The 15,382-nt window shown below is 38.3% G+C and overlaps 1 protein-coding gene across 4 annotated transcripts in view; it reads left to right on the forward strand.

The window, feature by feature from the left end:
- The window catches only part of NME7 (NME/NM23 family member 7), a 163,312-nt gene that overhangs the window by 146,895 nt on the left and 1,035 nt on the right, over window positions 1-15,382 (forward strand). The window lies entirely within an intron of this gene.

Here is a 15,382-nt window from a genome sequence, read left to right on the forward strand (position 1 = left end):
CCCTTTTTAACCTGTGACTTTTGTGTCTCTTCACCTAACCCAGCTGGTGCTGTGTTCACATTACCAACCACCAACACTGTCCAGTCCCTTCATTCTACTGGCTCTGGAAGACTGAGCAGAAACATGAAACCAGTCCAATCATTGTGCTTTGCTCTCTGCAGTTTGACCCTGAACTCTTGACTTTGATCTACTCCCTGCCTCATTTTTCAGTCAGTGACTAAGCAGTTTTTGAGCTAATAAGTAACTCTCAGGTGACTGATTAAAAATTCTAGGAGGTGACTTAGAAAGGAGTCTAAAATTTTGTTGCACTAATCGAATTCATCCTGTTTTTCATTCATAAAATATTACAGCTACTACCACTTTGGCTTTAGGGTGAAAATTGTTAAACCCACTACTGTTCCTTGTCCTTTAGACAGTTATGGGCCGACCTATTTTAACAAGAGGAAACAGAGGACTAGTCCAACAGGAAAATATTAGGCTCAATGTTTTCAAGAGCACATGTATTGAGAAGGTTTTGCAGGTTATGGAAAGCGTTTCAAGAAACAAGGCCAGGCGCAGTGGCTCACACCTGTAATACCAGCACTTGGGGAGGCCAAGGGAGGTGGATCACTTGTCAGTAGTTCAATTGCCATATTGCCTGGCCAATATGGCAAAACCTTGGCTCTACAAAAAAATACAAAAATTAGCCAGGTGTGGTGGTGTGTACCTGTAGTCCCAGATACTCAGGAGGCTGAGGCAAGAGAATCGCTTAAACCCAGGAGGCAGGGTTACAGTGAGCAGAGATCAGTCGAAACACTGCACTCCAGCCTGGGCAACAGAGCGAGACCCTGTCTCAAAAAAAAAAAAAAAATAGAAGAAAGTTGAAAGAAATTTTGTCTTCGAATGTCAAATACGTCCACTACCATGTAGATGCTAATATTGTGTAAGCAATTTTCTGTGAGCTAATTGTGAAAGAAGTTATAACAATTGCTATATCCTTCTCACCTTTAATCTGAACATTAATTTAGCCACAAAGATGGCAACAAGACATCTTGAAAGTGTCTTATCCATAGCAAAGTCACACTTTCTTTTCTTAAGCGTAGATGAAATCTAAATTACTATAGTCATTAATTTTAAATCTCATATTGGGCAAATGCTTACTTGATATAGTTAGGAACTTGATACAGTCATGTTTTTGATGAATTTTAAAAGATAGCTCTGCTGTGAAATTTATTTGCATTAACTCCTTCATACCATTTGCTTATGGATTTTGTATTTTTATGTATACGGTAGGAATAGTAACTAGCTTGTCAGGAGTCCTAGCCATAAGCCAAGCATTGGTCTAAGTGTTTTGTATGCATTAATTGATTACTCCATTTACAGATGAGTAACTGAAACATGGAAGAGTTAATCAACTTTCCCGAAATCATACAGCTAGGACATAGTAGAACACAGACTTGAACCCTGGCAATCTGGGTCCAGAATTTACACTCTCTAACCTCACTGCCTTTCTGTATGATCTTAAATGTGACAAGTATTATTTCTCTAGAGTTCATGATAGGATGGGGAGTGAGAGCAGGAAAATTAAGCATGGGGGAAGATATAATAGGAAATTGAGTCAGAATATTTGGCCTCCCTCAAAAGTAATTAGAATAATTAGATATTTACTTATGTTTTATCCTTTTTAACTGATATTTTTATTCATAAACTTGTCCAACTCAGTTTTAGATTAAAAATATAAAGTTATTTATTTTCTAAAAAATTCTGAACTATCAAGACGGCTGCATTGTCAGCAGCAGGAGACCTTTGAGTTCCTGAGGCGGATAAGGGAAGGTCTGGTGCCCCTGAAATTCCAAAGAACTTTTCTCATCTCACTGTGATTTCACTGTGCTTACCCGTAATAGAGGCATAATCAATATTTGTTGAATGACCAAGTACATAATTATCATCCCTCTTTTTAATGGTAATGTGTCATGTGAGAAACAAAATCGCAAATACTTTCTCCTCTCTGTCCCCAGTGTCCTTATACATACTTCTGTTAATGTATGTGGTGTACTGTAAAGTAAGTATTTGTTTCTACGTAGTTCTCCCCTTAGTGTGAACTCCTTGAGGACAGGGGCCATGTCTTACCTTTGCATCCCAAGAATCTAGCATCTGATTATCAGTAACTTAGCTGGTCATTGACAAATGGCTGTGGAAGGAAGGGAAGGAGTGAGGCAGAAAGGCAGAACTAGAGCTGGTACCCATGTGTATCTATTTTACATTTGTTAAAGTTCATTGTGTTTAATCATTTGAGACTTTTGAAATATATTTGAAGATGATATTTCTTGGATTCGATATGACTCCTCTGATTTAACCCCTGGAACGAGGTCACTGGGATTCAAACAGTGTGTATGTTATAGTCTGTCCCTTAGGTAGACCACCTGATTTTAGTGCAAAATTATGTCATACTCCAAAGGGCGTTGGATGTACTCTTGGTGAATCTATCTCTAATTATTGATAAATGCATTTATTTTTGCCTAATTTATACAAAATGCGTATGTGAGTCACCCCAAATCACTGTAGCATCTAAATTTCCATCTCATGCTATAGCTATGGACTAAGAAGTCTGCCTTGGAAATTATGGGTTATTATTTGGAAAACCACATATGTATTTATTATTTGAGACAAATGTGCCGTATGGGGTCTTTTGCCCCTCCAATAATATTAAATGCTGTGTTCTCACTTGTAAGTGAGAGCTAAACAATGGTTATACATAACCATACACAGGGAAATAATAGACACTGGGGACTTTAAAAGTAGTGAGGGTGGGAAGGGGATGAAGACTGAAAAATTGCCTATTGAGTACTCTTCAGTGTTAGGGCTACAGGTACACTAGAAGCCCAAACCTCACCATCACACAATATATCTCTGTAACAGACCTACACATGTACCCTCTGAATCAATACAAATAATATTAAATGCTGTGTCGTCCACTTTTTACTTTCTTCTCCCAGGCCGACTATACTCTCATGTTTCACCTCATTTAGCTCATATCTCTTGTGGTATGCACTGTGCACTCAGAATTGTGCTGGATGCTGTTTTTGTTTTATACAAATTTGATTTTCCTCCAGAATTCTATTTTTTGTTTTTAAAACTAGGTCAGCATACATGATAACTTCCATCTTTATTGTAAGCACGCGCTTGTTTACTGGTTTTACTGACCCTGTCATCTTGCAGAATACAATCTACTCTATTAGTGAGTGATACCTCTCATTCTGTCATTACCACTGTGGTCTGAGCAAGAGTAGGGGCTGGAATGAGGCTACATATGGATTCTTGGTAGGTAGTTTTGAAAACTGTGCTTCCATGGAAGCTTCTGATAATGTGTCCCCACCTCCACCCCGCCTCCCACTGTGCTGCTATAACTGGCCTTATGACAACAAATGAATCTGGCATAAGAGAGAAGAGCGCCAGAGTAAGTGAGACAGAATTGTGTGAACTGGCCATGTCATTGGATTCTACCCAGTCACACTGTAAACGTCATTATGCATTATGCTTTTATTCCATTGTGTAATGAATAGTAATTCTTCTCATGATAAGTACTGGTCCCTTTTGATACCTACCTTAGAGTTAGAAATAGCTTAATCTGTTGAGTAAATGAATAAAAACCACAGGTTTAAACAGCAGAAATAATTTCTTTGCTTGGAATATCAGTGTACATATCCTTCTGTGCAAAGTTCTCCACTTTGCTCATTACCTATTAACTTGTTGGTTACTCTACAATCACCATTTGGGAGCTAAGATCTGCTGCTTACTATTCACAAGGCAGAGAGAACTGTAAGACATTATACAATAGTAGCACACAGCGTAGCTTTGAATCTTTCCATAAAGTCATCATAGTGGTACATTTTCTGAGTATTGCCTTCATATTGTTTTAATAAAGAACTCACTGTTCTATTGTTTACATGATGATTTTCTGTAACAGAAACCTATATTGACATTGATACCTTACACATTTTTTAGTCATTTTACTAGGGGTAAAAAATAACTTTGTTGTATAATATATTCCCTTTAATGGCCTTTGTGGATAATTACACATCGCAAGTATTCAATTTTATTTATTGTCATTCCAGTTTGTCTTCTCATTTGAGGGATATTATGTATGCATTCTCTTAGTTCTTTACCTTGTTTTTTTGTTTTTGTCCTTGTTTTCTGAGATGGAGTCTCACTATATTGCCCGGACTAGAGTGCAGTAGCTATTCACAGGAGCAATCATAGTACTGCAGCCTGAAACTCCTGGGCTCAAGCAATCCTCCTGCCTCAGCCCCCAGTAGTTGGGATGGCAGGAGAGTGCCACAGTGCCTGGCTTCTTCTACTGTTGATACTTTTGGTACTTCTCAGGTTAACATACATTTATTGAAGGCCCGTTTGTGCCATTCACTGTTGTAGGCAATCTGGCTAAATAAGACACACTCTTCATTCTCAAAGAATTTAATGTTCTCTAGGAAAAATTGTTATCAAAATAGGTCATTTTCACATCAGAAAGTAAATGCTAGGAGGTTGATCCTTATTGGGTTTCTGCACAAGAATCAGATGAGCCTCAGGAAATCTGCTCCAAGTATTGGAGGACAGCTTAAAAAAATAAAACATAGAATAGTATTCCAGGCTGAGGAAATAGTGTGTATGCTGAGAAGCTACATGGAATTTGATATATTAGGGTTTAAAAAGACATTAGAGAATTGCAGATGAGCATGAAAAGGTAGCTAAGGCTCGAGTCAATGATTATTTTATGCCAAATTTAGGAGTTTGAAATTTATTCACAGGATTAGTCCATGGACTGACTGGTGAAATTGTTTGCAAAATGTTGTGGATGTATTCATTCTTTTGGGAAAAATAGTCTGTAGCTTTCTCATTAGATCTCAAAGTGGTCCACAGTAAAAAAAAAAAAAAAAAAATTCTTAAGAATATTTGCAATAAAAATTTTAAAAAAATTAAAATAAACAAAAAAAATTTTTTAAATGAAAAAAAAACAAGAAAAAAAAGAATATTTCCAGTGAAAAGTTTAAGTAAATGGCCATACTCTTCACTAATTAGAGTGAAGTAAGGCATTACCATATATCCATGTTCCATATTACAAGACATGTGATATTTAGAACTGTCAGTGCAACAAATGGAAGTTGCCAGGAAGGCTTCTGTAACCAAAACTAAACCATAAATTAATTCATTGAATATTTCACTTAACTTTTCCTATACACCCAAAACTGTAGTAGGCACTGAGGAGACAGTAATAAATCAGAGCTCCTTTTCAGACACACATCCTATTCAGGGCTCAGAGTTTAGTGAGCAAGGCAGACATTAATCAGATAATCACAAAAAAGAAATGGACAAGTACAAACTCTAATTATTGCTGTGTAGTAAAAGAAGGATGAGTTGTAATAGGGGAACCTGGTGTAGATGGGGGATTAAGAAAGGTTTTCTTTAGCAAATGGCATTTGAACTGAGGCCTGAAATGAGTGTCAGCCAAGGAAGAAGGTAAAGGACTCCGGCTGTGAGAATAGCACTTGCTAAAGCCCTTATGCAGGGCAGTGGTTGTTGTGTTTTAGGAAAGGAAAGAAGAAATATGAAATGAAAAAAAGGAAGCCAAGATGACACTAGAGAAATAGAGATTGGGTCATGCAGGGCTTTGTGGGCTATTTTAAGAATATGGATCTTCATTCTAAAAACATCAGGAGGCAACCCGTGAGGGGAATGGGCAGTGACATAATCAGGTTTATATATTTTAAGAGATCTCTCCGGTTACCATGTGGAAAATGGACTGAAGGGGGACAGGTTGGGATAGATTTATTAAATAATAGTGTAACAACCTGAAAATACATTGATACCATCTACTTAAATTTATGGATTGTTATAAATTCATAAAATATGTCTGGGCATTAGTTTCTCCATATGAAAAATGATGAGGCTGAACTTGCGGTTCTTGAAGCTCGGACTCCCCCACAAACAAGCTGCATAATTGATCCTCTGAGACATGGAGGCAGCAGCTCCAATCCTTAACTGCTGCCTCTGCTGGCTCCAGGATGCCATGCGAGAATGAGCTTTTTCTAGGTGCACCATGAGGTGACAAAGATTGAGAGGCCCTTCTCTAACCCTTTCCTGAAGTCACATTTTAGGTTTTGAGGAAATCAAATTCTAATCCAACACCTTGGTTTTACCATTGAGGGCAGTGTTGCCCAGAGAAGGAAAGTGGCTCACCTGAGATTGCCTGGCTCGGTGTATAGAACATGACTCTCCTAACCAGCAATCCTGGGTTTTTCTAGTTTGCCATACAGTCTCTATATTCTTTGTAAGCAGTATAATTAATTGTTATAATTATCAAATTGCAGGTGCTTCTTTTTCTTTCCTCTATGAACAGAAGTACAGTTTATTCTTTTTTGATTACCAGTTAATTTATTGCTCAAGTCATCAAGCATCGTTTTACTCAAACTTGAAGACTACAAATAGAGAAATGAATTCCTAGGAAAACAACACATCTTATCTTATTCTGGCTTAGCTGAAAATATTGCAAGACCAGCATTTCTATTTCAAAATCAGTCCAAAGTCTGTGAACATACAGAAGTGATGAATCAAAAGATAAGTTAGCTGAGCTCTGAATGACTTTTACTTGATTTGAACTTGAGTTCAAAGGTAAATCAAAACTTTAAAGTTGAACTTGAATCTTACTATGCCACATGGACTTTCCTTAGCCTTCTTGAAAATCTGAAGTATAAGGGAGGTCCAGGAGTATAGTGATTCTGGGCATAGACTCTGGAGTCAGGTCGTCTGAGTTTAAATCCCCAGCTTCTCCTCCTACCAATGTCATGATTTAGGGAAAATTACCTTTCTCAGACTAATTTTATCCACTTGCAGACTAGAAATACAGTTCACAGTAAAAATTAAATGAAGCAATATATGAAGTAACTTTCTCTTAAGTCTTGAATTACCTCAGCATTTGCTCTCGCCGATTCTTTCCAATTGTAAGTGAAAAAGTCCATCCCAGCTATTCCCTCATTATCTCATGAGTTCTGATTATATATCCCCTCAGGTTTTATCCATCTAAGAGCTTTTTTACTTTTTTCAACTGCTCTTATAAAAAAAAAAAAAAGGCATTCCATCTTCTAAATAATTGTTGTTTGTATTTTCTAACCCTATTATTTTAGTCTTGGAGCTTCTCTAACTGAAATGTGTATAGCAATAAGAACTTCCCAAGAAATAAAATATTCTGTGGTTTGTTTTTCTTGCAAAGAGTACTATAATTCCTTGGGTTTAACTGACAGCATCCTTTATGAGGGCACTCAGCATCTCAGCATTGATGGCCTCCCAGACAGCAGTCTTGGCCCAAGTATTCAGGGAATGACCAGGACATACTCCAAGATCCCTTTTCTGAGTCACTTTATTGTTTATAAAACTCATCTTGTAAACCTGCTTTGATTTCTTTTCTTATCAATCCCCAAGGTGACCCTGTTAAAGTTTACTCTGCTTTTCTGCCAATATTCCCCATTTCATCTTATGAGGCCTACCCATCTCCTTGGCACATTCTCCATGTTAAGTGCCTCCAGAGTACTGTGTACACAAGTAAATGCCAAATTAAGTGGGGGGTTCTATTCTTTCCTCAGATCACGTATAATGATATCAGATGGGCCTGGTTCAGGCTCTGATTTCTGAGGCACCTACTTTGACTAAACTATCTAGGGCAGTGGTTTTCTTTTTCTTTTTGTCATTCAGAAACTTTATTGTAAATCATTGTCAACAAGGTCTGCATTTCTAACTTCAGTTTGTCACTCCTCTGAGGCACAGGAAAGAAAAGACCAGATTAGGGTTAATGTTTGTTGAGCACTATGCATAAAGGATCTTCTTTAGTCCTTATAAACAATACTAGGGCAGTGGTTTTCAACCCCATGGGACATCAGAAGTGTCTGTGGAGCTCTTTGAAAATGTGGATGTCTAGGACCTACCCAAGACCTAATGAATCAGACTCTCCAGGGGTCGGGTGTAAGCATCTACTTTTTGTTTTTTTAAACATCCATAGGGTGATTCTGATGTACAACCAGGTTGAAAATCACCGATCTTTATAACTACAGTTTCTTTTATTTGAAATGTATATTTATATTTAAGGATAGAATGTTCCCTGTCAAAATCTTTTCTTCTCTCGGAGTCGCAAAAATGAATTTCCAAGAAGAAGTGTCAAGGTCACCTGAGTTTTTCCTTTCTGCTTGCTTGGCATTCAGAACTGAGAAAACCTATCTCTTAAGCTTCACTGTAGCTGATTTGTAGCAGAGCCCATCCTGAGCTGCTAATTTCGGAGTGGGAACATGGGGCTATATGTCCTTTTTTAAAAAGTATTATTTGTATAATGTGCTACAACTTTATAAATCCACCCGGAAACTTACATGCCCACTCAACCCAATGAGGTAGGTTTTATTATCTTCAATTTTTAGACTAGGAAACTGGCTCGGAGAGTTTAAATGATTTGCCTAAGAGCACCAGGGAATGGTGGCGAGACTCAAACTCAGTTCATCCAAGTCCAAATCTAGTACTCTTTCTGTTCTTTCTACTGATTAATATTTTTATCACTCCATTGTGAAATAATTTCAGACTTACAGAAAAGTTTCAAAAAAATAAAGACTTTCCACAAGCCCTTTACCTGTATTTTTACCATGTTAATCATCCTTTCTTCTGTCCTTGTATACATACGAATTTAATTATTTGCAATTAATATTTGACAATATATTATAGATATAATTCCCCTTTATCTCTCAATACTTCAGTGTATATTTCCTAAAAACACTGATATTACCTGCAGTCACCACAGGAAGTGATTACAAATCAAGTTAACATTAATACAATACTATTATCAATGTACGGACCTTTATTTTTTACCCACAAATGTCTTCTGTGGCAAAAGAAAAAAAAAGTGTTTGTGTTCAGGATCCAATCAGGGCTCACATATTGTATATGGTTCTCACGTCTGTTTACTATCTTAGTCTTCGAAGTTTCCTTAGTCAGCCTCTGCGTTCATGACCTGAATAATTACATATGCTATCATCTGATGAGCAGGAATTGACAGTTCTGGCTGTCAGCACATGATGGAATTATTCAGAAATACTTGGTTTCACTTACATACAGCAGGATGGGCTATAACAGTGGGAGAATATTTGGAAACCAGTAATAATGATATTTATTATGCAATATTTATGCTGGACACTATTTTAAATGCCTTCCATATAATAATTCATTTCATTTAAGCTTCACAACAAACCTCTGTAGTAGGTATTGTTACGTTATAGACGTGGAATCTGAAGAACAAAAAAGTAACTTGCTCAAGCTTATCTGACCAGGAGATGGCAGGGCCAGGAGTCAAATTCCAATAGCCAGGCTGCATCCCTACTGTGAGCTCTGAACCAGCACAGGCTAAACCAGAGACATTTAACAGAGTTGTATGCCTTTAGGCAAGTTAATATTAGCTCAAAAAACTTGAGTCTCATGAACTGAAAAATGGGATAAATAATACCAACTTCGTAAAGGTAGTTGTAAGGATTACACAATCTGTTAAAGCATTTGGTATGTAGCAAGAACATTTTTTAAGAGTAAAATTTAAAATATAAACATGGAAAAATTGACCGTGACTCACACTGAGATGAAAAAAACTCTCAGAGAATACTTTTTTAATCATTACAGGTGGGAAGGAGAAGGGAACAAAAGCAACAAACATCTGATCATGTTTTGAGAGACTGGGGAGAGACCGTTTACAACCAAAACCATCTTCAAGACAAAAGAGGCTAGATAATGATGAGTCATGAAACACAATTTTAGGATGAATTTATGGAAAGTTAGAGCCTTTAGTTATATTAGCAAAAATGGTAAATATTTTCCATAAAAAGAAAAGTCAGCACAACTCTACTCTGGGCTGAGGTATAATTATCTTCCAGCTTTTAAAAGGGAATTGTTCTCCTTAGTGGGTGGCAGTCAGAGGAATCAAGAGGTTTTTATCTTTTTAGTTTTTATTTCATATGTACATGTCTATATATATTTTAGAGACAAGCTCTGTCACCCAGGCTAGAGTATAGTGGCAAGATCTTAGCCTTGACCTCCCAGGCTCAAGTGATCCCCCAAACTCAGCCTCCGAAGTAGCTGAGACTACAGGTGTGCACCACCACAGCCACCTAATTTTTTTGTTGTTAATTTTTTTTGTAGAGACAGAGTCTTTCTATGTTGCCCAGGCTGGTTTTGAACTCCTGGGCTCAAGTAATCCTCCTGCCTTGGCCTCCTGAAATGCTGGGATTACAGGCATGAGCCGCTGCACCTGGCCTTGAGGTTTTTAAAAGAGAACTCTGAAGACATTGGGTCCCCAGAATTAGTACAATGTATAGTCATTTTAATGTGATATTTTCATTTAGTCTTATTTATTTATTTATTTATTTTTGAGACAGAGTCTCGCTCTGTTACCCAGGCTGGAGTGCAGTGGCGCAATCTTGGCTCACTGCAACCTCCGCTCTCTGGGTTCAAGCAGTTCTCCTGCCTGAGTCTCCTTAATAGCCGGGATTACAGGCGTGCACTACCACACCCATCTAATTTTTGTATTTTTAGTAGAGACGTGGTATTGCCATGTTGGCGAGGCTGGTTTCGAACTCCTGACCTCAGGTGATCCTCCCACCTAGGCCTCCCAAAATTCTGGGATTACAGTGTGAGCCACTGCACTCGGCTCATTTAGTCTTAAAACATTTCAAATATGTCCACTAAACCTAAGGAGAAGGTAAGCAGTAAACAGTATCTGAAGAAGATACTGTTAGGACTAAGTTCAACTTAATTTTTTAACTAGGCTATGAATAGATTTGTGGGGGGTACATCTGAGGCCCAAGGGCTTTTGGGGCTCTGAAGCTACAACTGTAGGCAAGGATGGATTTTTCATCTCCTTTCTATCAAGGTTTGAATGTTTCCTCTGAGTCATTCCATCCAGAGAGCCCAGACTTCTTTCAGTTACCACTCCTTTCCTCACAATTGTCCACTTCTGAGCCCCAGTTTGGGGAGCTGAAAGTAAGCAGTGATTTGGAGAGGGAAGACAAAAAGGAAAAGGGAGCCCAGCAAAGGTTCATTCAAGGCTCACCTGTGCATCCCCTGCTAGTAGCTGCCTCTCACCATCCCCACAGCAGCATAAGCTCTCTCCTCCTCACCCCAGCCCAAGTCTGCAAGGCACCATTCCAAGGCCTCTGTTCCATGCCTGCTGATCTGCCAGCTCACGCCTTCCATAATCTGCCTCACCCGGCACCTTCCCCAACCTGCCCAACTAGCAGCATTGATCTCTTCATTGCTTATTTTAAAAGCAGCCTTTGTAACCGTATTTTTCATCCAGCCATTAGGAGAACCATGCTAAAGCAACCCTAGTGTAGAGGCCCTTGGCTATAAGCAGAACTGGTGCAGAATAAAAATGTCGGGCCCTTTTTTCAAAATCATTAAGAATTTCAAGACAGCAACAGCAGAGCATTAAACCAAGCACAGGGCTCTTCTAGGCATGTGGCCCCATGCACAGGCTGCAGGCCCATGAAGCCAGTCTTGGCTGTAAGAGGCCCAAGTGAGTTGAAGGTTGGTCATCTAAATACACTGATATATTTAAAACTCAATATCACATTATTGGAACACTAACAAAATTGCATTTCAATCGAACTGACTAGATTTTCTCTGAAAATCTAGTATAATAACCGGCACACATATTTTACTTCGGTGCTGGAACTCTGCAACAGTGGGATAGATTCTCTAAGTGTTCAAGCACATCTGTACTGTTTATTTAAAACAAAATATAACTCCACAGGCATTTCTGATAATCAACATTAAAAACTACTGGAAAATAGATGCCTCCATTCCACCTCTAAAGTGTCTGATACACAAATTAAAGAATATAACAAGCTTCACAAAGCTATTGGTAAGGAAATGAGATTTATGTATGAAATTAGACTATGCACTATAAAATAGTAAATAAATGTAAATTACTGATAGTGATAAGGACAGAACAAGCCTTCAAATTAATCTTATAGGTAGTCAAGTGTCATTATCCGTTGGTTGTGTTGAAGATGTTAAATGAATGGCAGAAGGAGGGGAAGGAGTTGTATCAATGAGAATAGTTTAGACCATGTAAGACGTTTAGAAGTACAAAAGCAAAAATTTCATAAGGACCTTGTGTGTTTGGACACTCTCCCCTGGCCCCCCACCCCCACCCCACCCTACCAGTTCATAATTCTGTGCTGGGTACATAGTAGGTGTCGCAGAGGAAATTTGCAAATGAAAGAAAAGAAAGGCCTGCTTTTGGCAAAGGTTTCAAAGGTTTATGGTAGGCTTGGACTTCTCCATCTATTATGTTTCATTTTTCTGCAGTACAACCTGAGTTGTATTATACTATTATACTATTCTCTTGCTGTCTAGAGGCTTCAATGCAGACTCAGCAGAACCTCCCCAAGACCTAATCTTTACCTGCTGGTTATTTCAGAACCCCTGCTCCTTATCAAAGGGAATGAATCCTATGTTCTATTCCTGCAAGACTGTTCCATACTCCTCCTTTACTTAAGTAACATTGAATTCTTATAACAAGTTATGGGCACAAAACGGCCACCTTTCATAGGTAATGTTTCATTCACAGGAATGTAATAGTTGATCCTTGAAACACACCAAAAGACATACCCAGTAATGGCTATTTCAGGCACTGCGGCTGGCTGAATATGTGAGTTTTAAATTAACCTGTGTCACCTCCTACCTGGGCTGTATAGGGTCAACACTAAGAGGAAATATATGTGTTTCTGTGGAAAAGACAGCCCTTACAGGCCGCCTATGAGACTCCTGATTTTATAAAATCCAAGTTTTTTAAAGGCTTTGTGATAAAGCTAGCTACAGATAGTGTGTTACAGTTTTATTACAATATGGGCATTCTCTTAGGGTATAGGTTCCCTCTGTGACTAAATGAAAAAGTTGGATTCTGTAGTCAGTAAGAGTCAACACCTTAGTAAGATACTTAATCCCTCAGAAGGGACTGATGCTGAAAGTCCCTTGGAGAAAAATAGAGAATTAAAGCATAAACCAAGATTCCCGCCTTGTTTCCACCCTCTTTGTTTCACATGAGTAGGATATGGGTGCTAATTGGAACCATCAGTTGGAAGAATAACAGGCTTATCTATTTCTTGATCAACCTTCTCAATGTAGAGCCCAGAGGACTACAGATAACATGTCTGGTTAACACTAGCCCCCTCTGAAAGAAGAAAAGAGAAAGTCATGTTTTCTAAGTTGAATTTGAAACCAAGATCACTTTACTCACTCAATTAAGACTGCTCTTGACTGTTCCTTGGCTAGTTTCCCTCTGTATTCATAAGGTCCCTTAGTCCTAGATTTTCAAGGTAAGGTCATTTGGTTCTCTGTGAGCCAAATATACTCAGATATCAAAGTGTTACTAATCCTTTAAGAAGCTAGGAGTTGAAGCTATTACTGAGCTTTGAAAGATTCTGATAACTGAACTTTTGTTTCTCATCACTGCTAACATTTTTAATTTGGAGTTAGAACCGTTCCCTCTGCTATTAGGTACAGCTGGAGCAGACAGGGCATGCTGTTGTTCCAAAGTAGATAGGTTCTGGTAATGCTGTTTTTGGTTAGTTTTTTGTTTGTTTTTTTCAAGACAGGTCTCACTCTGTTATCCAGGCTTACCGAAGCCTTGAACCTCCTGGGCTCAAGCTGTCCTCCCACCTCAGACCTCCAAGTACCTGAGATCACAGGTGTGCACCACCATGTCTGGCTAGTTTTTTTTGCAGAGATATGGTCTCCTTATGTTGTCTAGGGTGATCTTGAACTCCTGGGCTCAAGTGATCTCCAGCCTCGGTCTCTCAAAAGTGCCAGGATTACAGGCATGAGCCACTGTGCCTGGCCAATGCTATACTTTTAAGCATTCAAGCAGAGTCTTAAATTTTAGTCAACCATTTATCACTTGCATGCTTTTTATCATATTTACCACCTGAAATTTTACTATTTTTCTTTAAATTCATTCAATGCTATATTTGAACAAATTTATTTTACTGCCATGAATGGAAAACTACTTGTTTTAAATTACTTTGATTTAAACTACTTGTTTTACTACTTATCCTTAATTGAAGGTAATAAAATAAATACAATGAAAGCAAGTTTAAAAAAATCCTAGCTAGGTAATATCTCATGGCAAAGCTTCTGAGCCCAAGGCCTGTCCCCTTTTATTTGCAAGGGAAATTAACCAGGGTTGAGGACATACTAACTCCGTGTTTTTTTCCTTCCAAGAATATGAAGGGTTGAAGAGAATCCTTTTTCTCTCTTCAGTAACTATTTAAATGCTTTTCATTCCAAGCAGTCGTCAGCCTACCTTTGAAAAAACTCAATCCCTTCACATTCTGTGTAAGGAATTAAGTATTTGATGGGACTTGTGTGAAAACCCTTTTCTTGGATGTAAGAACACCCCAAGGGAGACAGGTGACACTGTCCCTACACCCAAGAAATATGTCATCTACTAAGGGTCAGGATAAACTGATTAAAAAGAATAAATGTACTGAAGAGTGTGAGAAATATGCAAGTACTTAATACTAGAACATGAGCAGCAGAGGAAAGAAGATGGAGTTCTGTCTGTTTTGTTCACTGATGGATCTATCCCTAGCTGTTAGAAGACTACTTGGTATATGGTAGGGGTCTGCTGAGTCTAAGAACACAAACCACATTCCCCAGTCTCCTAGTGGTGATACAGCGGTAAAGATCAGGGGTGGGAAACAGATTGACACAATCTAGAGAAATAAAGAGAGGCAAAATTTGGAGAGAATCTTGGAGAAAGTTAACAGGCAGACACACACAGTGGCTTAGAACAGAAGGTACACATTACATATGAAAACAGGTTAAGTGGGTCACCAAGATCATGACCTTACGGCAGCCTTAAAAATGCAAACTACCCTCCAATTTGAATGAATGCTCCTCTTTCCTCAGACCTAAAGCCCCCTTCCCCTTCTTATTCACAAGCATCACAAATTTATGACTCACATACTACAAAATGAGCTGACGTTTCTGCAAGACAGCCTTCTATTTCCATAAATGTGGGTTACTTTTTGAGAAACCCAGTTTCATGTAATTATGTTAGTTTGAGGATTTTTCTGTCACTTCAACTATTGAAATCTCCTAAAGACTTCAACTATTAAAGTTAAGCAGTTATGCCATTTTTCATAGTTCCCTTGCTATTTTTTTGGTTAAGTTGAGTCATTGTTCCTCTGGTACTAATGTCACACAATTTGTTGCTCTAGAAATAGCAAAATGAGAGAAATAGATTAGTGTGATTATAAATATGGAGCAACAGGTGGGAACTGAAGCTGTTTCTGGTATTTCTCACCAAAAGTGCCATGGCCTC

Source organism: Sapajus apella, unplaced genomic scaffold (genome assembly GCF_009761245.1).
Source record: "Sapajus apella isolate SASKATOON/1434 unplaced genomic scaffold, GSC_monkey_1.0 scaffold25, whole genome shotgun sequence".
Lineage (NCBI taxonomy): Eukaryota > Metazoa > Chordata > Mammalia > Primates > Cebidae > Sapajus > Sapajus apella.